Consider the following 23,888-nt stretch of genomic DNA (forward strand, 5'->3'; position numbering starts at 1 on the left):
AATATTACACCGCATCTCATACGTCGTTATATGAGGATTCTCAGACACTGATTAATGGGGATACTCCCCAATGTATCATACAGGGATAATTTAGAGTACCCAGGTACTACCCAGCGTATCATACAGTAATTAATGAGGATACTCTGATACTACCGTTCATAATATACAGTGATTAACGAGGATACTCTGATACACCCTCATTTATCATGCAGTAATTGATGAGAGTGCCCAGATACTAGCCAGCATATCATACAGTGATTAACGAGGATCCTCAAACACTACCCCTCATATCGTACAGTGATTAATGGGGATACTCAGACACTACCCCTCATATCGTACAGTGATTAATGAGGATACTCCGACACTACCCCTCATATCATACAGTGATTAATGGGGATACTCAGACACTACCCCTCATATCGTACAGTGATTAATGAGGATACTCAGACACTACCCCTCATATCATACAGTGATTAATGGGGATACTCAGACACTTCCCCTCATATCATACAGTGATTAATGGGGATACTCAGACACTCCCCCTCATATCATACAGTGATTAATGAGGATACTCGGACACTACCCCTCATATCATACAGTGATTATTGGGGATACCCAGATAAACTCTGGTGTACGATACAGTAATTAATGAAGCTGTCCAGATAATACCCATCGTATCACCAAGTGATGAACACGGATAACTAGATACGACCAGGGTATCATACCGTGATTAATATGGATAGCTTTGGTCACTCTTGAGTATCACCCATTGACTCATGGGGATACCTAGGGAGTACCCCTGAGTATCGGGCAGGGATTAGTGATATTGATAATACTCTGAGAGATCTCTGAAGTCGAACAGTACCAGACAGTAATTAATGAGCAACTTCTGGCTGTCACTCTGAAGAATCGTAAATGGCTTAATGAGGGTACGATAGGCCACTCCTGAGTATCATACAGTGGTAATGCGTGTACTTGGGGAACACTCCTGTGTACCATGCAGTGGTTGACGGGGGTACTTAGGCACCACTCTTGAGTACCATACAGTGATTAATATGGAGACTCTTGAGTACCATACAGTGATTAATATGGAGACTCTTGAGTCCCGTACAGTGATTAATATGGAGACTCCTGAGTACCATACAGTGTTTAATATGGAGACTCTTGAGTACCATACAGTGATTAATATGGAGACTCTTAAGTCCCGTACAGTGATTAATATGGAGACTCTTGAGTACCATACAGTGATTAATATGGAGACTCTTGAGTACCATACAGTGTTTAATATGGAGACTCTTGAGTATCATACAGTGATTAATATGGAGACTCTTGAGTACCATACAGTGATTAATATGGAGACTCCTGAGTACCATACAGTGATTAATATGGAGACTCTTGAGTATCATACAGTAATTAATATGGAGACTCTTGAGTACCATACAGTGATTAAGATGGAGACTCTTGAGTACCATACAGTGATTAATGTTGAAACTTCCGAGTACCATACAGCACACAAGTACTCCACATTTTTTTGACTATGATCAGATTGTTTTCTTTTTTATGTCTCTACTATTCAAATGTTTGTAAAGCGTTCTTATACCCGCGAGGGCTGTGTTCGCGTTACATAAAACTCTTCAAATTAAAAAAATTAAAATAAATAATGGTCTCCTTGGTGCCCATTCTTAATTTCGTCTTGAGGCAAATTTACTCCCTACAGTTCAGCTCCTGAGTCCAGTCCCTAAAGTTTTACAATATAACACTGGCCAAAACTGCTTTAAAAATGTATTGCATCATTTTTGGCAAATCATGCTGTAATATAATTAAAGCGCCCTGTTTTCTGTTTTGACTTTTTTTTAACAGATAAATACAGACAGATAATAATTTCTTTTCTCGTCTATTTATTTTTAAATGTGGATAGAAACGGAAATTGTGTTGATTTTTTTTTAGTGATTCTAAATACTCTCTGCCATGACTGCCAGGTCAATAGCTGTTTGGTTTGATAGGTAGGTAAGAGGTTTAAAAAAGAAAGTAATTTTAGTAAAGAAGCTCAAACAGTAGTAGAAAAGCACAATATTGATACTGAAATTTGCATAATTTCATATAAGTGCATTGATTCATCTTCTGCAGGTGTTCAGATCACTGATCTGCAGGTGTTCAGATCACTGAAACCTGGCAGCCATTCAAGCATGAGTGCAAATTTATCGGTTAAATAAATGTGGAAATATACCAGTTTCAGCTTCATTTTTTTCACAAAACCCAAAATAAACATTGATTAAAAATGGATAAAATTAGCAAAAAATAAATATAGATAAATACAGACGGAAAATGTAAAAAAAATCCTATAAAACCAGGAGACGTAAATATAATTGGCTTGGCTCAAAAAAAAGAGTGATGTAAAAAAAATGAAAAAAAACTCACCACCCCAGACGTACCCATGCTCCTGGAGATGCTGGATGGTAGGTATTTCCGAGAGCTGCTTACATCTCCATGTCCAGACCTCCTCGGTAACTCAAATTACTACAGATCCTCAGCAACACAGGAGGTTGGTACATCAGAGTACTGAACCAGAGTTATCTGTGACGTTCTATAGTGCGAACATAGCCAAAGGCATCACGACACTTTATAAGAGGACCTTTTCCAGCAATCTTGGAGATTGTACGTTTGCAGTGAACCAGAGGAAAAGAGAAAAACAGACCGGATGAGCCACTAGTCTCCTTCGAGAGTTCATGTTTGCTCTTGTTATTTCTCACAGTGTTGAAACAGCCCAGTACTGCTCTGGAGTTATTTGTGTACCCTGTCTACAAAGCCTCAGCACTGCACTTACTCCATTCATACTGCTGTCACTGCATAGTACTCCATTGTAGAAATTGTGGGTACTCTGAACACACGTCAGGATTGTATCTAAGTTGTTGAGTTTCCTCCTCACACACACCTCAGTACTCCACTGGTTGACTTTTATTTGTGCTGCACTGGGGTTGTTGTATGTGCAGTGCGAACACAACACAGTAGTGTGATGGGGTTATTGTATTTACCCTAAATACTTAAGCTCAGTCCTTCGCTGGGGTAAATGTATTTACATTGCATAGGCGGTTCATATTGCACCGGAGATATTTACTCCGCAGGCAAAGCTCAATGGTGTAATGGAGGTGTTGTACCTACACAGTTCACTGCTGCACTCTAATTATTGTCCTTACACCCCATGTAAAGCTTGGTTATTGTCCGAATTGCATTGTAGACACAGAACATGTAAAATTAAGGTGTTTTTCTGACTCCAGACTGTGTCCAAAACTTCTTTCACTATAGACATATTTGTCTAGTTAACATTCATTTTGAAAATGATGGAGATACCTCTAATGTGCCGGTGCAGAATGTGTTATTTGAACAGCTAATGGGCCGGTACCTATGTATTATTTGAAAAGTGTTACATGCCCTGAAGAAGCTAAGGGTTTTTCACGAAACGTGTTGACAAATGATTTCACACATGGCCTGGAAAGGGATTTTTGAGAATTAATTTGCTTATAACATTTATGATTAAAATGAACTTTTGGAAATAACATTTCAGCCGAGTGGTTCAATTGATATTGAATTTTTTAAGAGGCAGAGTTCCACCTCAAAACTAGTACTACAGCTTGGTACTGCACTGGAGTTATTTTGTATGTCAGTAGTGTACTGGAGATGTATTTCATTGCAGACACAGCCGAGCACTGCTCTGTACCGATTGTTTGTACACTGCAGACTCTTGGATTCTGTACCATGGTTAAGATATTGCATGTACAGTGATGAGACCGATCGGCACTTTACTGTGGTATTGCTTTTTTGCTGTGCAGTCTGTAGTACACTCTGTACAAAACTGGAGGTATTGAGAGCCTGTCACATTCAGTACCACACGTAAGGTGTTGTGTATGCACTGCATATGCTGTTGAATACCGTTGCACACAGCAGGTATTGTATGTATTAGACCGGGCCGCAGGTCTGTGCCTAATGATCTGTAATAGTATCCCGGATAATAATTCCCAAAGTCCTTTCCAGTGCAGGTTGTTTTTCTTCGTTTTGTTTGAATATATCTTGATTAAGAAATAAAACTGCACACTATGCACCGAAAAGGACTTTGGGAATTATTATCCGGGATACTATTATCGATCATTAGGCACAGATCTCCTTCCCGGTCTAATTTCTTCTCTAAAACGGTGGCTCTTGGGTGTAGCCATATGGGAGTTGTGTGCCAACCACAATATTTGGGTCCTGCCTTCTATGGCGAGAATCCTAGTACAATCCACCAATAGCCTACAAAATACATTATTTTGGGTATTGTATGTAAACTGCAGACATTTTTAGGTTTGGTATCCCACCAGAGGCATTGTATGTACACTGCAGAATACCATACAGTGAACTTATTGTGTGTACACTTCAGACACTTAGATTTTCAGCCACACTGGAGGTGTGGTGTGTACACTGCAGATGTTTTTCTTTCCCTCACCTCACTGGAGGTTTTGGATGTACATGACAGATATTCTTACATTCAGTACCACACTGCAGGATTGTTAGTGCACTGGAGACGGTGTTTGATTCTGTATCACTCTGGCAGTATTGTATGTGCACTGCTGTGCTTCTTGCATTCAGTACCACACTGCAGGATTGTTAGTGCACTGGAAACGGTGTTTGATTCTGTATCACTCTGGCAGTATTGTATGTGCACTGCTGTGCTTCTTGCATTCAGTACCACACTGCAGGATTGTTAGTGCACTGCAGACGGCGTGAGATTCTGTATCACGCTGGCAGTATTGTATGTGCACTGCTGGGCTTCTTACAAGCAGTACCACACTGCAGGATTGTTAGTGCACTGGAGACGGTGTTTGATTCTGTATCACTCTGGCAGTATTGTATGTGCACTGCTGTGCTTCTTGCATTCAGTACCACACTGCAGGATTGTTAGTGCACTGCAGACGGCGTGAGATTCTGTATCACGCTGGCAGTATTGTATGTGCACTGCTGTGCTTCTTGCATTCAGTACCACACTTAAGATAATGTATGTACACTGCAGATAGCTTTACATTTGGGTCCATAACAGAAGGCGTTGTCTGCACACTTCGAGCCCTTACACTGCTGACTCTCTTACATTTAGTACCAAATGTACGTAAATATCTGCAATGTGTTACCACACTGGAGGTGTTCTAAGTACACTGAAGGCACTTTTATTCACCACCGCACTGGAGGTAGTGTATATACACTGCAGATTCTGTTAAATTAGACATCACAATAGTGATGTTGTATGTACAATGCAGGCACTTGCATTCACTGGTGGTATTGTTTGTACAGTGCAGATTTTCTTACATAGGTACCACACTGGGGGTGGTGTATGTTCACTGCTGACTCTCTTACATTCAGTAGCATAGCGACAGTGTTCAAAGTACACTACGGGTACTTACAGTCAGTATATCACTTCAGGTATTGTATAGGCACTATAGGCATTGTTACTTTCAGTACCACACTGGGGGTGTTGTACCTTCATTGCAGGCACTTACATGTGGAACTGGTAGTTTATGTCCACTGCAAACCCAGATACATCCAGTACCGCACTGCAGGTATTGTAAGTGCACTGCAGACTCTCTCACGTTTGGTATCACTCTGGAGGTGTTGTGTGTGCAGTGCAGGCCCCCTTACATTCAGTACTGCACTGCAGGTATTGTAAGTGCACTGCTAACGCTCACCTTTGGTACCACTCACCAATGGCCTAAAAACAGAGCTAAACAAATGCACCGTGAAAATAAGCACCAACATCAGGCTTCACAAACCGTATTTCTCTCATGCATCTTTTTCAGGCTAAATTTTAATCAGCTTAAGCCTGGCGGTAAATCAGTTGTCTTCTGCTACCTGCACAAACTTTGCCTGAGTTTGAATCCCTACTTCTTGACTTTTCATTTTCAGCATTTTTTCGTTTTTATTTTTTTGTAATTTTGTGGTTTTCATATCTTTAAGCAAAAGGATAGTATTTTCCCAGTACTTGCAGCATGAAGCTCCGCTCCGCTTTAGTGCACTAATATGGTTGAAACTACTGATCCCTGGCCTATCGCCCATGTACACTTTGTTGCATATTTACAGGGCTTTAAGTGGGATGGAAAAACTGGGAGTCTCTCACAGGGGCGTGGCCAATGTAATTAAGGGCGTGGTTTAAAACACATAAGCCTGCCTCCCCGTTGGTCCTGGACTCCAGTGACACCACCAATTGGGTGTTGTCAGCATAGGAGATAATGGAGATGCCATATTCCTGCACAATGTCAGCCAGTGGCTGCATATAAACATTGAATAATGTTGGGCTTAGTGACGAGCCGTGTGGTACACCACAGGTCAATTGCTTTCTATCAGACAGGAGATCTCAGTCATAAAATTGCAATAGAAGTGCCCAACTAGTGGTTCTGCTCCCGCAGTTCACACATAAACCCACAAATATGAGAGTAGATGCAAAAGAACCTGAGAAAAGGCTTTTAATGCCCTTTTTTTTCTGCTCCAAGCAGCAGCTGCTGGTCCATGAGATACCACTGCGCTCCCGCGTTGACTCTGCAAGCACCTCGTGCAGCAGAAACTACCTGGTCAATGACTTGACACCTCCGTTCATTGTAGAAAGGCCCTAGGTAGGAGGGGAAAAAAGGCAGTTTGGGGAGTAGTGACAAATTATGCAAGAAATGCAGCATCTGCATAATCGCATCATTGCAGCGGCCCGGTTTATGGCTTGTGATTGCAATGGGACAGTGGATTTTATTGGTGGAAGGAAAGTAATTAAGGGTAAGGGGGCATCTGAAGTTGAGAAGCGCTGCATGGGCTGAATATCTCTTGACTCCTCATTGTGTAGGTTCCTTTAATCTCATTCACCTGTTGCAGCCAGGGCCTCCTCCACTTGCATAAAGCCAGGTGAGGCTGCTGCCACCACCGGTCGCCTCCAGAAGGTAGCAACAAGGTGCAAGAGAAGAGCCTAAAAACTCCCTTTGTCTTACGCCCTCTCTACCTCCGCGTGCCTTGTACTAGCCCGGGAGCTCCCCATGGTGAGCGTGGAGGCGGAGAGAAGGGACAGGCGCAGCCCGCTACCGGATTCACGGGGTCGTACAATGGCGGTGACTGAAGAGGAACCGAGGTAGCGGCGCTGCGGCCCCCGAGATGGTGGCATCTAACTCCTGTATGTGAGCGCGCCTCTGTGGGCCGACCGGTGAAGGGGAGGACAACAGCGGGGGTCGGGACTGGGCTGGGACCCCACCGATGAGCTGAGCGCTGGCCGTGCACTCTATAGGGGGGAGAGAAGCAGTGAAAGCGCGGCGGATGCGGCCTTGCCTGGGGGAATTAGCTTGAGCTGCAGCTGGGGAGCGCCCTGGGGCTGAGATCAGCATGCTGCTTCCGCCCACCACCACCCGGCCTTCTACCCCTCCGGCCATCTCCACCTCCACCAGTCTCCACCTCCACCCATCTCCACCTCCACCTCGGGGATCCCTACAGACCCAAGACCACCGCCCATAAGTGCAACACCACCTGAACGCCTGGCTGAACGACGGCAAGAATGTCGTGCTCTGTAAATATGTAATATATAATTGTCCAACCCTAATCGCTTTTATAAATGTAATCTTGAGTGATTTGCAGCTTGTATATATGTAACTCTAACCACTAGTATCTGTAGTAGACGTATGTACTTACTACCATTCTTCTGTGAATTTAGAGTTTTTCTGTTTGTATCTTTTCCTTGAGTGAATTTTCAACTTGTATATATGCAACTCTAACCACTAGTATCTGTAGTAGACGTATGTACTTACTATAATTATTTTGTGAATTATTTAGAGTTTTTCTGTTTGTATGTTTTATGTAACTCATGTATTCCGAAGTCCTTATGTAATATAACTGGTCCTTTTGTAAAGCGCTCTGACACCTTTGGGTAAAGTTCGCGCTATATAAAATCGCATTAAATAAATGAAAAATAAATAAATAAGTGACATGGAGCGCTCCAAAAGCAAAATATCAGAAGCCCTTTGAGTTCCTGTTTGGGTCAAATCACACTCGTTCATATTTATTTGGTCGGACGTTGTCCTGCAGAGACAAATTAAGGAATGCGCAATGATAATTTACAAATATATTTGACGTATTATACCATTTTGATTCATACTTCCCTTACAATTATGGATGCCATTCCATACTTGACAAGGAGCCTGGTGGTTAGCGATTTGCAAACAAGGTCTGTCGTCATCGATGTTAAGTAGATCCGCAGGGTGGCGCAATAGCTCCTGCATGTCCTGGGTGTGGCTTTCAACTTCCCTTTTGATGCTAGGAAGGGGCAGAACATTAGCGTGAGAGGGGAGGAAAGGGTCTGCATTTCACTGACAGATGTCATATTGTAGAGGCTTCTAGGTTTAGAGGTGTCCTCCCCGCAAATACCAATCCTATTATGGTAGGTCTGGCCTAGTGGCAGCTACTCTCATTTGCACTTCCCTTTTACCCAACTGCAGCTTATACCATGGGGCATTGGGTGAATTAATGACTGGCACAACCAAAAAACAAAAAAGCATTGTCAAAGTCAATAGTTCTGGTTTGCATTTTGAGTGCTTACTAAAATGTTTAAACGTAAAAAAGAAAGCGGGGAAAAAAAACAAAATAAAAAGCATTCTTGCCTGTATACTATACATCTATGAAATAAAAGAATTTGATGCAAGGTGACTCAATGCACTTTTGAGGAGTAAAATGGCCCCTCATACACAGCTTTGTAGGCACTTCATCAGAAGCGGAGGGATTCACCGAACTACCAATAGCATGAAGTGAGAGGGAAACACTACTGTGGGCGGAGCCCACTCTATTGACATTTTAAAGCACCAGTAACAATGGGTCTTGTGCTGTGAAGTAAGGCCTAAAAATTTAGCACTGTGGTCTCCCCTTCCTGTTTCTAAATGCCTGAATGAGAACAAGGATGTATCTCTGGTGGGAGGGTCTTGTCTGTTCACATAAAACAAGCAAAGGCAGCCCAGCGTCCCTCAAGAGGCCGCGGCGGCTCTTTGAACAGCGCCCCGTGGAGCACCAGCATCTCAATTATACATCCCGGTTTAAAGCAAGAACTGACTTCAAAGAACACCTTGGGAACACTAATAAAACAAGAGGTTCATGTGCAGTGATACTAGAGCTAGATTCCGCAAAGAGTGCGGGAGAAAGGGGCGCGGGTTCGGAGAAGCAAGGCATAAGGCTAGGGACGGTCAAATAAGCTAGGAAAATGACTATAAATTTAAAAAGGTGAACGCGCATTACAGAAAAAAGAAGCTAGAGATTGGAGAGCTGGAAAGAGTACCAACAATAAGGATGGGGAAAGGAAAGCTAAGAGCACATTGCTATTATCATACATTATTTGGCGCGTGAGAAGCTGCACCCGCGGGTAAGCTGGGCACCGTGGGCAAAACAAGGGGTCGGTTTGATGTCCCTCTCAGTTTGGGTGCGTCTTTGCCATTTACAGGTTCTGTGTTGCCTCGTTTCCTATCCTTTGGTCGTTCCCGGGGGCTTTATTTCCCCTGCATCTCTATCTCGTCTTGTGCCCCTATTTGGATGCAGTAGGATTTATTCTTCACCAACTGAACAGGCTCAATTATGCCAAAATCAGTCTTGGGTTGCTTGTGTTCCCGTTCAGAGGCTTGACCAAGGCTTCTTTGTATATCGGTGGCTCTTGTTTGAGATGGCATAGTGGACAAAAAAAAGATGGACTTTAAATGTGACCTTGAATAACGACCAGTGGCCGAGACTGATTCGGGCATTCCACCCATCCTTTTTTTTAGTTTTCTCAGTACGATGCTCTAAGTGTGATGGGTATTCGCAAACATATGTCCCATTCTCACTGTGCTACGGCCTGAAGGTACACACTAATGACCAGGCCCAAATAGGCGGAAACCGGTATTGGTTTGCTTGTGTTCTGGTCAGAGGGGACCTGGTCTGGCAGTTTGGTTTGGGCTATCATTATAAGAGAAGACAGAGAATAATTTGCATATGGCTGGTTTATGCCTGAGATTGTATGGTGGGCAAATAATGATGGACTCAAATGCGACCCTTGAGTAATACCCAGTAAATAAGATTAATTTAAGCATTCCACCCATGAATTGTTTTGTTGTTCTTAGTCCACAGTAGGCCACACTCTAAAAAGGTGGTAGTGTGCACCAATCCTGGGCGAGCCTTGTCATCTACCGAGGTGGTATGCGACAGTCATTAATGTTTTAAGATGTGAGTGGAAAAAAATCATTCAAAGGAAACCTGATATGTGACATCTTAAGTCAACTCAGAACAGAGATTCCAGTCTCTAGTGAGTTAGAAGAGGTATTAGCCCTTGGAAACGCAGGTGGCGACTGGTGGATTTCACTACGCAACACTGTGACACCGGTGAGGTTAGGCGATGACGTGGAGTGGATGCATTCCTTTTGCAATACACCTACCAGAATGTACATGTTGGTTGCTCGTATCAACCTTAAAGAACATTTCTTCACCACCCTGAGGTTATATCTGCAAGCCTATTTCATATTTGTCTTCCTCTACTGCAAACTTGTGGTCTGTGAACTAAGGGGAAAAAATCCCAAGCGAGCAGCGAATGCAGTGTGTGTGACTCTCCCACTTAACTCAGAAGAACTATCTCACTGTGTGTCTTTTGTGAATTCAAAATGTATTTATCCTCATAACATGTCAATATTGCGACTGAAAACAAAACATGGGTTCTTACTGGATGGAGCCATCATGGTTTCAGCTTTCTGGTTTCTGCTGTATTGGGAAGGGCTTAGAAAGAGAATTTGAATTTGTTGTAAACAATTTTTGTATCCAAAGCTCAATTATTTCATATCAATGATGTCCCATGAACCGTGGCCGCCCTTTACCTGCTTTCCTCACAGTTGCTGCTCTGGAGGCTAGCTGGAAGAGACCCTAGACAAAGAGAGGCCTTAATAAAAGGATAGCGTTGCTAGCCACTCCATTTCCCATCCCGCGGTGACCCATAATTGGCTGAGAAGCAAACTCAACTTCAGAAAATGAACTGTCTGATAGTTTATTTTATTTTATTTACTTATTTGAAAGTTTTTATATTGCGCTGGCTAGACCCGGAGGTATCAGAGCGCTTCACAGGAGTATCAGACCATAGTTGCAGGTTCACATTGTTACAAAGGTTACACAGTTTTAGACCATAGCTACATAGTTACATGTTAGGTCGAGACAAACAATAAGGGCATATACGTAAGGGAAAAAGCAGGCAAGGGGAGAGATTCAGGGGAGAGGAGATAGGAGCAGAGGAAGTAGACAAAGAATGAAAGAGGGAAAGCAGTGGGGGAGGGTGAGAGACAGAGCATGAAAGAGGAGGGAGAGGGTGAAGGGGGCACAAACAGGTAGACGAGTAAAAGCCGTGTCCAAGGTCCTGTAAGCTGTGATCCCAGGGGAAGGGGTATCATTCCCACATCTCCGCTGCGTGAGGCTCCCTTGACGCGGTTGACTCTCTCAGAGGGGTCTCTGAGACTCCAAGGCCTACCTACTGGATCCTTCCCCAACAAGGGGAGAGGGAGTGCTTTGGCAAGGGGCGCCATACCATACCTCAACGGTGCGTGGCTCCCTAGACGCTGTGGACTCTCTCAGAGGGGTCACTGAGAATCCAGAGTATGAATATTGGATCTTTCCCCAACAAGGGGAGAAGGAGCGCTTAGTCAAAGGGCAACAAGAGACAGGGGGCTAGGAGGCGGGCCGGAACTGGCAGGTCAACAGAGGGGGAACAAACGGCAACAGAAAAAATCACATTAATTATAAAAAGATAACACATTCAATACCGGGGTAAATTAGCGATCCAGAAAAGGACAGGATCCACGAAAGGCAAGGGTCAGGGAGAACAAAGGGAGGGAGTCAGCGAATTGAAGAGTCCCACTAGGAAGAGATACAGATAGAATGAAAAATGAAGGAGGGAAGAGGTGTGGGAGGGGGTAGGAGACACAGCGAGGAGACGAGGAAGTCCAGGCTAGACCTGGAGGTATCAGAGCGCTTTACTTGAGGATCAAGGCGTGATATATATATATATATATATATATATATATATTTAATTCTTGCACTGTGAGTTCCCATTTGACAAACCGGTTTGATCCCGGAATACTTTTTCTCTTCCTGCTTTCTGTCCCTTAAATATCTCAGTCGCTAGCGGATAGAAACAGACTACCCACCACCATTAGGCACTTTACAAAATGGGACATTTACATAAGTCTGAAGCCAGCGCTGCTACTTATTTCGAAGAGTCCCTGCTGCACCTGCTCAACCTAATTAAATTGGCTGTGGAATCACAAAAAACAATCGAATTGGCTGTAGAGTCCGCAAACCAAATTGAATTTGTCATAGAAGTGAATTAACAAGAATCTCTTATCCTAAGTGAATTGCCCGTCGATCATAACTGTACTTGCTACATTCACTGAACGTAAGTGAATTGCCTTTAGAATTAGTCACCAAACACAAGTGAATTAACTGAAATCTCCGAACACAACTAAATTGTTTTCCATTCTGCTACACGTCACATTGAAAGTGATTTAAAATGTTGCTGCTGCCCAGAGTAGCTTTGGTGGTGTTTTTTGGGGGGGCAGTTGTGTGTTCATTCAACCTTTAAAGCCAAATATATCTAAAAACTGTTTTTTTTTTTAATTAGTTGCGGACCCTGCATATCGTTTGATAAATATTTGCATATAGCAAAATCTATAGAAATATTCTTAGTTTTAAGTCGTGTATTTCTGTCTTGAGTGGTTGTGGTAAGTGCCCTGGTTTTCAATTGGAAAATAACGAAAGATGTTTCTTCTTTTAATTTGGGTTAAGCAGACCAAATAAAAGGCACATATTCATTCAAAGGATTGCAGTTGGAGAGAGTCTTAATGCTTCATTATATTAAAATATGCATCACAGATGGGAGCAGCCTGCATTATCAATCTGCTTATTCTGCTCAATTTTCCCAATTTATGAAAAATAATTTCAAATCGAGAGAGAGACTGACTGTTGGTGTGTGTGTGTGTATGTGTGTGTGTGTGGATGGGTGTGTGTCTCAGTCTGCCTGCATATCTTTGTTTGATTTATTATTCCGCCTGTAGCTATTTTTTTTTATTTATTTAATCACGGTTACAGGAATTTTTGCTTCCTGTTGAGGTTTTGGCAGCAGAGTGTTCATCCTTCACCACTGAGGTGTCACTTTTTCCATAGTCTAAGCTGTGCCCTCTTTTCTTTTTTCTTTTTCTTCTTTGGTTTTTGTACTCCCTGTTGCTGGTGCTGTTTTTTCTTTGGTAACCTCAGGCATTGCTGTTAGTTCAGGGGTTGCCCTTTGCAGCTTGTGGAACCGCAGACCAGTTATAGCGACCAAGCAACCCTTCTCCACACCTACCTCGATGCCTTCTCTTCCCAGGCCTTTTCTCCATTTTCCGGTTCCCTGTGCCCAGCTGGTGAGCTCCACCCTTCTGGCATGTTCAGCATACCAGCCCTTGGCATCTTGTCCACAGAGCCCGCTGCCTTTGGATCAGCGCGGCTGAACTGGCTCGACCAGATGCCAGGCACCAGTGATGGCCCTTTGGAGGGAACACAATGAATGTTTTTATAGAGTTTGCATAACTTCATGAGGAGTCCTGGCATCTGGAAGACTTGCCCTGCCTCAGCGTCACTGGCTCACCCTGGCAGCGGCTGTCGAACCGCCCTGACTTCTTAGTCGCGTCCTTGTATCCCTTTGGGATGTAAGCGAGACATCTCCCTGCCTCAATACACCTACGTGACATATGTCGCAAGAAGCGTAATGGACCAATCTGGTGGGACCAAATGTCCTAAAACTCCTTTCTAGCTTTCTGATGTTCAATCGGATATCTCGCCCACCCTCGAAACACAACTCTGGATTATACCATGAAAAAAATGTATTACACATTAAATCTAGCAAAATTGGTTATTTTATTTTTTCCATTTCATGGTTGCACAGCGTTACCTTATTTTTTCATTGATGTGATGCCCATGGTAAACTGGTAGACAGTTTCTCCCTGAAGCAGTCTCCTACCAGTCTATGGAATAACTTTATTTAAGCACAGTATTTCTATACTAATAATACCAGCCAAGAACATTTTGCGCTATATAGATAATTATATGTAATCTTGACGAAATTATACAGGTTACCAAAAATTTGCAATTTTGTCGAGGTCTCACAGACACAAATGATTCAGTTGCAGAATGCACTATGATCAATTATTTTGATACAAAGATTTTGGAAATATTTATTGAAGTGCCTGAGGGAGGCCTTTTCTGCTAAGATTTTACCTTCTACCCTGACTCTTCAACGATGTATTGAACACTTAGGGGCCGAATATGATCTCTGTCGGAAACTCTTCTGACCGAATCAGTTTTGGAATCGTTCCCGACCGAATCGGGTTCTGCTAGTCCGACCGACCGATTACGATGCTTCCCAACATCGTTCAGTCGGACTCGCATTGACTTCAATGGGATCCTGTGTTTAAACGAGAACACAGGCTCCCATTGAAACAAGCATTGGCATAGACAATAGGTCTCGCCTTTGGGACCTTATAAGTGTTTAGCCTTGCAACAGTTGATGTTGTTGCACCAAGGATATTGTGCTGCATAACTAAATACTTATAAGGTCCCAAAGGCGAGACCTATTGGCTATGCCAATGCTTGTTTGTCATGTGGTGCAGGACCACGCTTCTTTCAGACTAAACTCTAAATCTACTGTTCGAAGATGTCCTTGATTCAGAATGGCTTTGCCACAAATGAAACCTTTAGTCAGAAAACCCTACATCAGCAGATGTTCTTTACTGATATCTAAAATATGGAACTCGGCCCCTTCACGTATAAGCATATTTAGCAATTATCTATACATCTGGAATGAAGTAAAAACCGAGGTGCTTATTTACAAGCATCACTGTCAATATGTGAAAAAGTTGCGTGAAAAAGTTACGTATCGGCGGCGCAAGGAGCTTATAAAGATGTGCCCTGGTTCTTCCACAATACATGATCCTTCAGGTGTGGCTTATAAAATGGCGATATGTACATGCAGCCATGATCCTAGCTCTCATTCGCTTTGCACATAAGCTTCGGGTATAGGCACATCTTTTTATAAGCCAGTTTAGATCGGGATTATAGATTATCTCAACCTTGCGCCTTCGCACTGAACGTTCTACACATCGATTACAATATAAACTGACACTCTTCCAAACATGTGAATACAATGAGCAGCCACGTTTTCTGCCATGAATACAGCGCCTTATGGCCTTATTCAGGGGTATGAAGCGCTATACGAAAGCTAAGACGCAACATAATGCAATACTTAGCACACTGTTTTTACATTTTTAAAAAAAAACACGTTTTGCCTCTCTTAAATCGTATGCACCCGCTTTTGCATTATAGTTACCCTGACAGGAAAAAAAAACATAAAGGTGGAATTTTGAAAGTTTGTAAAGTGTTTCCTATGGGCTACTTATAGTTTAGCTACAGAGATGAGAAGGTAGCCCATTTTACCATGTTAGGAAGTGTCCCATTGTTTAAAAAAATGCCTTTGATCCATCTTTTGCATGGTGATGTAATGATGAGCAGGGAAATCCAATCCTAGGCCCCAGAGTCCGGTGCCCTATAACTAAATGGTGCAGAGCAGAGGGGGAGAGGGTGGGGGTTTGGTGGACTGCAGAAACAAAGGAGATCTAATCTGGAAGCGCTGTCTTGGGCAGGAGCTCTCGACACTGACACTTTCACATATGGACTCAGCAGAGGAAGGGGTCCAGGGCGCGGCGGAGACTTTAGAATTCTAAGTCTGGGCGGCGAGTGGGTGAAAGCTATGTGTGACATCACAGCGAAAGCCAGGTCGTTAATACCTCTCTAACGATCCGTGAGAGTTGATTTCAGTTGTCATGTTAGCTAATGCGATTCATCAATATGCATTACTGTTTGTGTTTTAACTTGTTATTTCGCAAATCGTACTCAGTGTAGAATATACCCCACATCTAATCTAGTAATATATTGGCCTACAGGGCTTATTGTAACATCCCCGTGGTCATTTTATATGTGCATCGCATTGTTTGGAAATGTATTGCTATTGGCTAAACTCCACTCGCAAATTAAGTGATGAATGACATGGTGTATGAATCTGCAAAATCCTGCTTATTTCAAATGCTAATGCTATTTCCTTGAGGTAAAAGAGGCCAAAATTATCACTATGAAATTATAATAAAGCGTCCTTATTTGAGCATCGAATTCGGTAACTGAAGGGTCACCGCGTGTCTCGAGCTCCATCCTGAATTCTTCCAGTTAATTGCATGCTGATTAGTTGAGAGACAGGCACTGATAATGTTGGCCTTGAGGATCAAATTATCTGCAAAGCCTTCGACTTGTGTCATTTCACAGGTGGGTAGGAGGGAGAGGAACGAGAGCAAGGGAATTACTTCAAATGAAGACCAAGTAAGTAAGCTTACCTTGAGGGCGACGTGTTCATCCCGAGCTCTCAGCCCTGAAGTTTGCTCCGTTGCAGGCTCCCTGGGCTCAGTAAAAAAAAAATGTTTAAAAAAATGCGCAGTGTCCCTGAAGTGAATGTTTTGATGTCCGCGTAGCTTTTCGGGAGAAACTGCATGAGTTTGTAAACAAGCATTGGCCGCGCGGCCGTAAAAGCGAAAGTGATCGCGATTGCGATCAAAGCAAAAGTGATCGCGAGGACGCGCTTTGTGGTAAGCACGCAAGTGGTGCGCGCGCAGCAGTGATCATGCTGGGAGGCAGATGGCGGCTACGTGCGTGCACGCTCGCATGAACGCAAGCTTTAGGCCAGCGAGGTCTGGTTGCACTTTTAAAACCCCAGTACTAAATGTCTGGCAGAGCACCGCCTGCGCTGGCTCAGGCGAGACCTAAAAAGGGGTGGTAGGGGAAAACTTTGCACCATGTGGCAGGCACCCTATGATGCCTGCCCCACTCTGCATGGCTGTAAAAAGGAGTCCCATGGGTACCCACATGGGCCCCAACCGGAGGCCTCCAAGTGAAGGGAGGCCTCTTATGGGCCCCAATAGTCAGATTCCGACAGCCATTTTGTGTTGGGCAAACCGATTTGGAACGGCTATCAAAATAGGCCATCGTTTTCCTCAGTTAGAAACCGTGACCATAGATCTGTACAATTTGGCTCTGAACGACTCTGGCTGTCTGAATGCCATTCAAAACAGAATCAGACAGCCCGAACGGTTTCCCTGTATCATAATCGGTCGCTCGGAAATGTATCCGATTCGGTCGGAAACATTGGTTCCAAATCGGATTTGGAGAATCCGAATCCCGTTCAGAGCATTTCTGACTGACATCGTAATCGACCCCTTAGACTGATCAGATTGCTAAGTCCAGACCCAGAGTTGGCAGGCGTTTTTGCATGGCCTGGGTCAAACACTTGATGTGGGGCCCATAGGAGACTTCTTCCTTTTTTGCCAAGTGCCATAAGCACTTGACTCTACAACCACTTCTACCACAAAGAGAGAAAAACTAGCAGCTATGGCTGCCGGTGCCATGCAAGCTGCATTATAATTTATAAAGGATGGATAGCTAGATTTAAATAAAAGTCACAAATAAACTAGGCTCTGGTTGCACAGGGCCTTGAAAAACACACACTGTCCCTTCTGTACCCACCTACTCCCATCCTCTGCCATTGTGATGCATTCTCTGCAGCCATTTGGTGTGTCAGAATCACCCTGGAGCATTACAGATTTCCAAGTTCCCCTCAAGAATTAGTTCTGCGGTGGCAAACTTCTCTTTTCATTTCACAAGCAGCACCTTAAGGAGACTTCCACCTACACAAAGCAATATGCAAATATGATACATAAAATGGAGAAAAAAAACAAAGTTTAAATATTGACCAACTTTGGTGTGTTGCTCCAACTTTGGTGTGTTGCTCCACAAGAGTAAAATGGCCAACACCTTTAAAAAGAACAACCCCCTGGAGATGTGGGGGGGCACTGGCTGGCTGAGCCCTTAAAGTGGCAGGCTCAAAAATAGGCCTGGGTGGAGTTTGTGGAGTTCCGATGCGCGGAACTCCACAAAGGGACTTAAAAGACTCAGTTGTGCTCCGCAGTTCCGCAAGCAGCGGAGTGTGTTAGGCTGCGCCGTTCTTGCTGATTTTTAGCATAGGGTGTTTGTACCGCATTGGAAAATCTTTCTGCAGCTCACGTAAAATGTTTTCTACCCGAGCGGTAGCTTTCTCAATGCGGACGTAAGGTTTCTCAAGGCGAGCAGTGGCAGCCAACCGCGAGCGCCCGCATTGAGAAATGTTGCCGGGAGGTGGTCTGGAGAAAGAATGTCCTCGCTCGCGCTCGCCAGCTTAACATTGGCTACGCAGAGCGGAGTTTTTCAGAACTCCGCGTGCAACGGAGAGTGTGGAGAGGAAGAAACTCAGTAAACGCCGCGAGTGAAGTGGAATTTCACAGCCAGGCCTACTCAAACACAGCTGTAGAAGTGCAGCCTAGCTTAGAAGCAATAATGTGCACAAATCAACCTTTTCCCGTATTATTCTAATTTTCTATTATATTGAACGCTTTTAAGGTCCGGTGCACCTATTTTACTTGTAGGGTTTTAGCTATTGGGAAGGCGTGGCAGCAGTTTTACAGATATAGAATTGTGGTTTTCAGCAGGATGTGGAAGTTTAAGTAAAAGAAAGCATGAGATGATGCAAAATAGTTTGTCACCAGAGATGCCCATGTTTCTCATTGGACACTCGGGCCCTTCAAGATTCTTCATCTCACCGCCTAAAAGAAACAGCTGCAGAACACCCTAAAGCTTCCCCCCGCGCCGCCCGCCAACACTCAATTTATCAGCAGCATACTGAGGAACGTAGCGCCAAATTCTAGCTCCCATGGCCCAGAAATATTAACCCAAAAGCTTTGCCAATGGGAAGGATCTATCAGGTCAGTCACGTCAGTGGCCAAATTGTTCATTTTGGAACCTGAAGACCTGAGGTCCGATCTCGGCTTCCTCCCTCAAAGCCACATTTTCTGATCCTAGACAAATCGCTTTATCTTCCATCGCCTCGGTTGCTTGATCTGCCGGATCTCGTAGTGCTTATAAGCAGGATAGCTCCTAGGATTAAGCGTTACACTGACACACCGTCTGCCTGGAGTCTGGACAGATTCATTGACGCCGCCCGGGACTTGGTGACCACTGTCTCGTTTCTGTAGCTGTAAATGAGGTGTGAGGTTTTCTTTGTGACGTGGCGCATGAGCGCCATCTTGTGGTAAATATAGAAATTGCAACCCGCGCTGCAAGAGTCGGTAGCGAGGCCTGGCTTTCAGGACAGGGGCAGGTTGAAATTTGATTTGTACTTATGTTTCAGCTGCAGGCGGTGGCTGACCGAGCAGGATGGAAAGAGAACATATATCCCCGATGAACCCCTTTGCTTACCAGGGAGGGCTTAGGAGCGTGCGCATTTTATAATTACTCTAGAATAAATGCACCCTTGTCATCCATTAGGATTTATTCGTTGGGACTACATCGTTTATTCGTATACCTCCAGGTTGTGTTTGACACTGTAAGCCTAGTGGGGAGAAAAAAGGGGGAAAAAACAGAGCACCATAGGCAAATCAGGCGAGGGACACTTCCAGTGGTTAAAAGGTTTTGGGCTGCCAAAAGTTGTGTAAAAAATGTCTAGTAAGAAAAAAAAACGAATACAAAAAGTTATAACTACAAAAAATAAATAATATTGTGTTTTTTGGGCGAATGTAAGTGCACGGGGAGCAGGGGCAAGGGGGCCTCCGCCTGCTAAATCAGAGAGGAGCGTTCACACTGAGGCGGGGAAGGAACTGGGGACTAGGAAGGGTTTTGTTTTAGGGTTCAGGTAAAGGTAGTGTTAAGTGGTGGATCAGGGTTTTTTAGTGTTCAGGGATGGGTAGCGTAAAAAAAAGGTAGTACGGGATTTATATGGTTCAGGGAAGGGTAGTGTTAAGGTGTGGTGAGTTTTTTAGGGTTCAGGAAAGGGTAATATTAAGTCATAGTAAGGGGTTTTTAGGGTTCAGGGAACGGTGTGTAAAGGCGTAGTAAGGGTTTTTAGGGTTCATAGATGGTAGCATAAAAGGGTAATTCTGGCTTTGAAGGTTTCAGGTAAGCAAAGCATTAAGGGGCACTAGTGAGTGAATGGGGTGAATGGGATGCATTAAAGAATGCATGTAATAAAAACAACTTTTTAAATTCAACATTTTTGGAATTGTCCTAGGCTAGGTAATAAAGAAAGGCACAACATTATCGCCTCCACAGTTTCACCTCAACTTTAATGTAGTCAAGATTTTAAAAGTGTGGAATAGGTCCTAAGACCTGGAAAAACAGCAAAGGGCTGGAGGTCACATGACCGTTCAGGACACTGACCACTCCTTGGGACTCGAGGGGTCTTTGGGGACGGGAAGTGGCCTTCGGGAAGGATGCAAGGGGACACTGGGGAGGGGGATATCTGAGGACCAGGACGTCGGGACGAAGACGGATGTATCCCTCAGATAACTGAGAATAAAAATAAACTGGCACCTACTCTCATGTCTGAGGTGACTGGTGATGAATGAGGCCCAGGTCACCTCAGTGGACCCTGGGACCTGTGCCTAGGCACATTGCATCCCCTGGGGCAGTTTGCGGCATTCATTTTTAGAACATAGATTAATTGTTTCAATATCTAACCTGTCTACATGCAGGAAGCTTTTTCAGTGGCATAACCCACCCCCTACTACTAACACTTAGAGCATTTCTCTGATAAAAAACATAAAAGTGATGGCTAGAATGCTTGAAGCTATTTACACCACTGCTGTTACTCTCCGCCAACATTCCAGTACATCACATTTGTACTCATGGTGCCACCACAGGTGAGGACCTACCATATGCAAAGCAGCCCGACCTGCTCCAATAAGAAACTTCAGCCCAAACAGCTAAGCCACATCCCATCTGAATGTAGACACAAGCAAATCCATTATTTATTTTCTTAGAGTTTTAAATAGCGCAAACTAGACCCGAGGCAATGGGTATCGGAGCGCTTTACGTGAGCAACAGTTTCGTTACAGATGAACACGTTCATTTTTGCTAGGCACGGGGAGATTAAGTGATTTGCCCAGAATCACAGGATGTGTAGCGTCGTTGCCGAGACTCGAACCCGGTTTCCCAGGTCCGAGGTCGACCGCTCTAGCCATAAGGCCACATCCTAGTTTGACTTTGTCTCGACCTTAGCCACAAGGCACAGTGAGATCCAGAACTGGCTTGTGGGCATACTAGCTCCACTTAAGGCCTCTCACTGATAAAAACGACAATTCGATAGGTGGAGTACTTGAATTAATCTCGGCCGGGTGTGAATACCCTGGGTCCTATTCTAGTCCATCGTGTTTGTGCTCACTGTGCTAGTGCAGACAAGAAGGGACTATTTGCAAATTAGCCTTGGTTCTGCTCCAATAGGAACAGTCTAGCCTGAAATGCCTGTTATTATGACAAGCCACTGATTAGGACTTTCACCCTAATTGGTTCACTGGTCTGATCGGTTTATCAGGGGGTGTTATGACAAGGGCGGTTGGCATAATTATTTTTTGGGGAAAGCATTTGTTAAAGCTAATAAGCCTTTTAGTGTGGAAGGGCACTGTACTTGGTAAAAGGTTCTAGGCAGCTATTTTGTCCCAAGGAATCTCACAGATTATTGTGGAATGTGAGAGTTTTGGGGTTACCAAACCCCGGTGACAAACCTTAGTGGTGTAGAAGATTTTCTCTGTAATAATTCTTGGAACAGCCTCTTAGAAGGGGTTGGAACTTGTTTTTGTCACATGTAACTTTATATATTTGTAACTTTATATATTTGTAATTTTATCACAGTATATATGCCTGATGGATGCCTTGTGGGACACTATATGCTCTATTGAGTGGACCCAAGTTGTTTCTGGTGACCAAGTAATGATAAAGGCTAGAGACCTCTTTGGTTCACTAGGAAACCTTATGTCTGAGTTGGGTATGAATCAGATAGGTTTATTATGAAGAGTTATGACCAAGGCAGCAGGCCTGGTTTATTTACTGCGAAAAGGATCTTTCAAGGAGTACACTTTTAAGGGTGGTTGTTAGTACACTGTGTTAAAGACTGTAGACCTTTTTTATTTTTTGCATGAAGCCTCACAGATTTCTATAATAAATGTTGCTCTCCCACTCTGATAAACTCTGAGGGCTGAAAATGGGTAGTTAGATCATCATTGTCGGGCCCCTTTGGGGGGAGTTGCATATGATTTTACCAACTGCAATTTTGTGCATATTTATGGCCGTATGCCTGAAGGTTGCAAGTCCATGCATAAGGCTGAGGACCTGAGCTTCTCATAGTGACACGGAAATGATCAAGCCTAAAGGCCGGATTTCGTTAATTTTGGAAAAGTTCTGTCGGTTGTCGTTGGTCTGATCTTTTTATTCTGATAAGTTTTGATAAATACAGTAGGGCTGACTTATTTTTTGTGAAGAGTATTTGTTAAAGCATACACGGCGGGAAATTTGCATTATTGCCCTCTGAGTGATGAATTTTACCTTCTTATGTGCTCATGTACCTGAAAAGGAGTATTCTTTAGTGCTTAAAGTGCGGCTCAAGTTCTTTAGTTTTCCAATTTCTCTTTTTATAGGTCCAATTTAAATTGTTTCCTTTTCCTTATTTTAATATTAAAATTATGTAGTTTTAGAGTGCACTGCAACACCCCAGACCGTGTTACCAGGCCCCACCCTTGCTGGTCCTTTCATCTGCAAATCACTACAGAAACATAGCCACAGCTTCTAAACCCGATAGCCATCTTGGAATGGTATTGTCAATAGTTTACCATTGTGTACTGTTCTAAGAAGGCCGACATGTTGCTCCTGAAGATGACCGGCATGCTGGAACTTTGAAACAAAGATACACTATGTACAATGCCACTGCAAAATGTCCACTTGTCGCTATGCTTAATTTCTATTTTTTATCCGAATCCTGCGCCTGCCAGGTTTTGGCAGCATGTTTTCTTTTTTTTCTTATTTTATTCTTCTACTTGATCTTGCATATGGTTGTTGAGCGTTTGTGTTTTATTGTGGATAGCTGAGTGGGCGAATGCAAGAAACACACTCATCTGTGTCTGAGTGCACGGATAAGTGACATTGTGCATCTATGACAAATAATTGAGTGCCTGAACTGCAGCAGTGACTCGAGGGACTTTCAGCTATAAATAAGCCAGACCTACCGACATTGCCAATGCTCTCTGGGTCTCAAAACCGTATGAACCTTTGTAAATGTATGTGTGATGTCACTTTGCCACCACTGGCATTTTGGTAAATTGACATGAACAATATCAAATCTGCCCACTCACAGGGTGCTACCGTGTGACACACGATATCGCCTCCCAGCACACAGTCACCAGGTGAGGCGCCAATATCACACGGTGGCCGGGGAAACCAAGCTGAAAACCACTGCAGAGAGTGAATTTCAGCTCGTTTTCCGAGGCTTTGAACTGCCGACGCCCATTAAGTTGTGTGAAAACACCCCAGGACATAGACACCAGCCTCAGTAACCTTTTCTTTGGGGGGGGGGGCTTTGGGGTGGGGGCGAAAGGGCCTCTTAGGTACTTCTCGGCATGAGACCCCGCCCCTCCTCACACGGTGGGATTTTGGCTCTGTGAGATTTTGGCTTGGGAGGGCAGGTCTGTGATATTCAGGCACATGCATCAAGGTAGGATTTTTCGAGTCCTTAATTGCGATTATTAATGAATCGCAATTAAGCACTCGCAAAAGCCTATGCATGTAGGAATCGCTATAAAAATAGCGATTCCTAAACAATCCTTAATTACGACTCACAATTTGCGAGTCGCAATTAAGGAATGGCTCCCCATTCATTCCTATGGGCCTACAGGCCCATAGGAATGAATGGGAGATTGCATGGGCAA

At 43.8% G+C, this 23,888-nt stretch overlaps 1 protein-coding gene across 2 annotated transcripts in view; it reads left to right on the plus strand.

The window, feature by feature from the left end:
* The window catches only part of LOC146772468 (nuclear receptor ROR-beta-like), a 105,016-nt gene that overhangs the window by 43,431 nt on the left and 37,697 nt on the right, over nucleotides 1–23,888 (plus strand). The window lies entirely within an intron of this gene.

This window comes from Triturus cristatus, chromosome 12 (assembly GCF_964204655.1).
Source record: "Triturus cristatus chromosome 12, aTriCri1.1, whole genome shotgun sequence".
NCBI classification, from domain to species: Eukaryota; Metazoa; Chordata; class Amphibia; order Caudata; family Salamandridae; genus Triturus; species Triturus cristatus.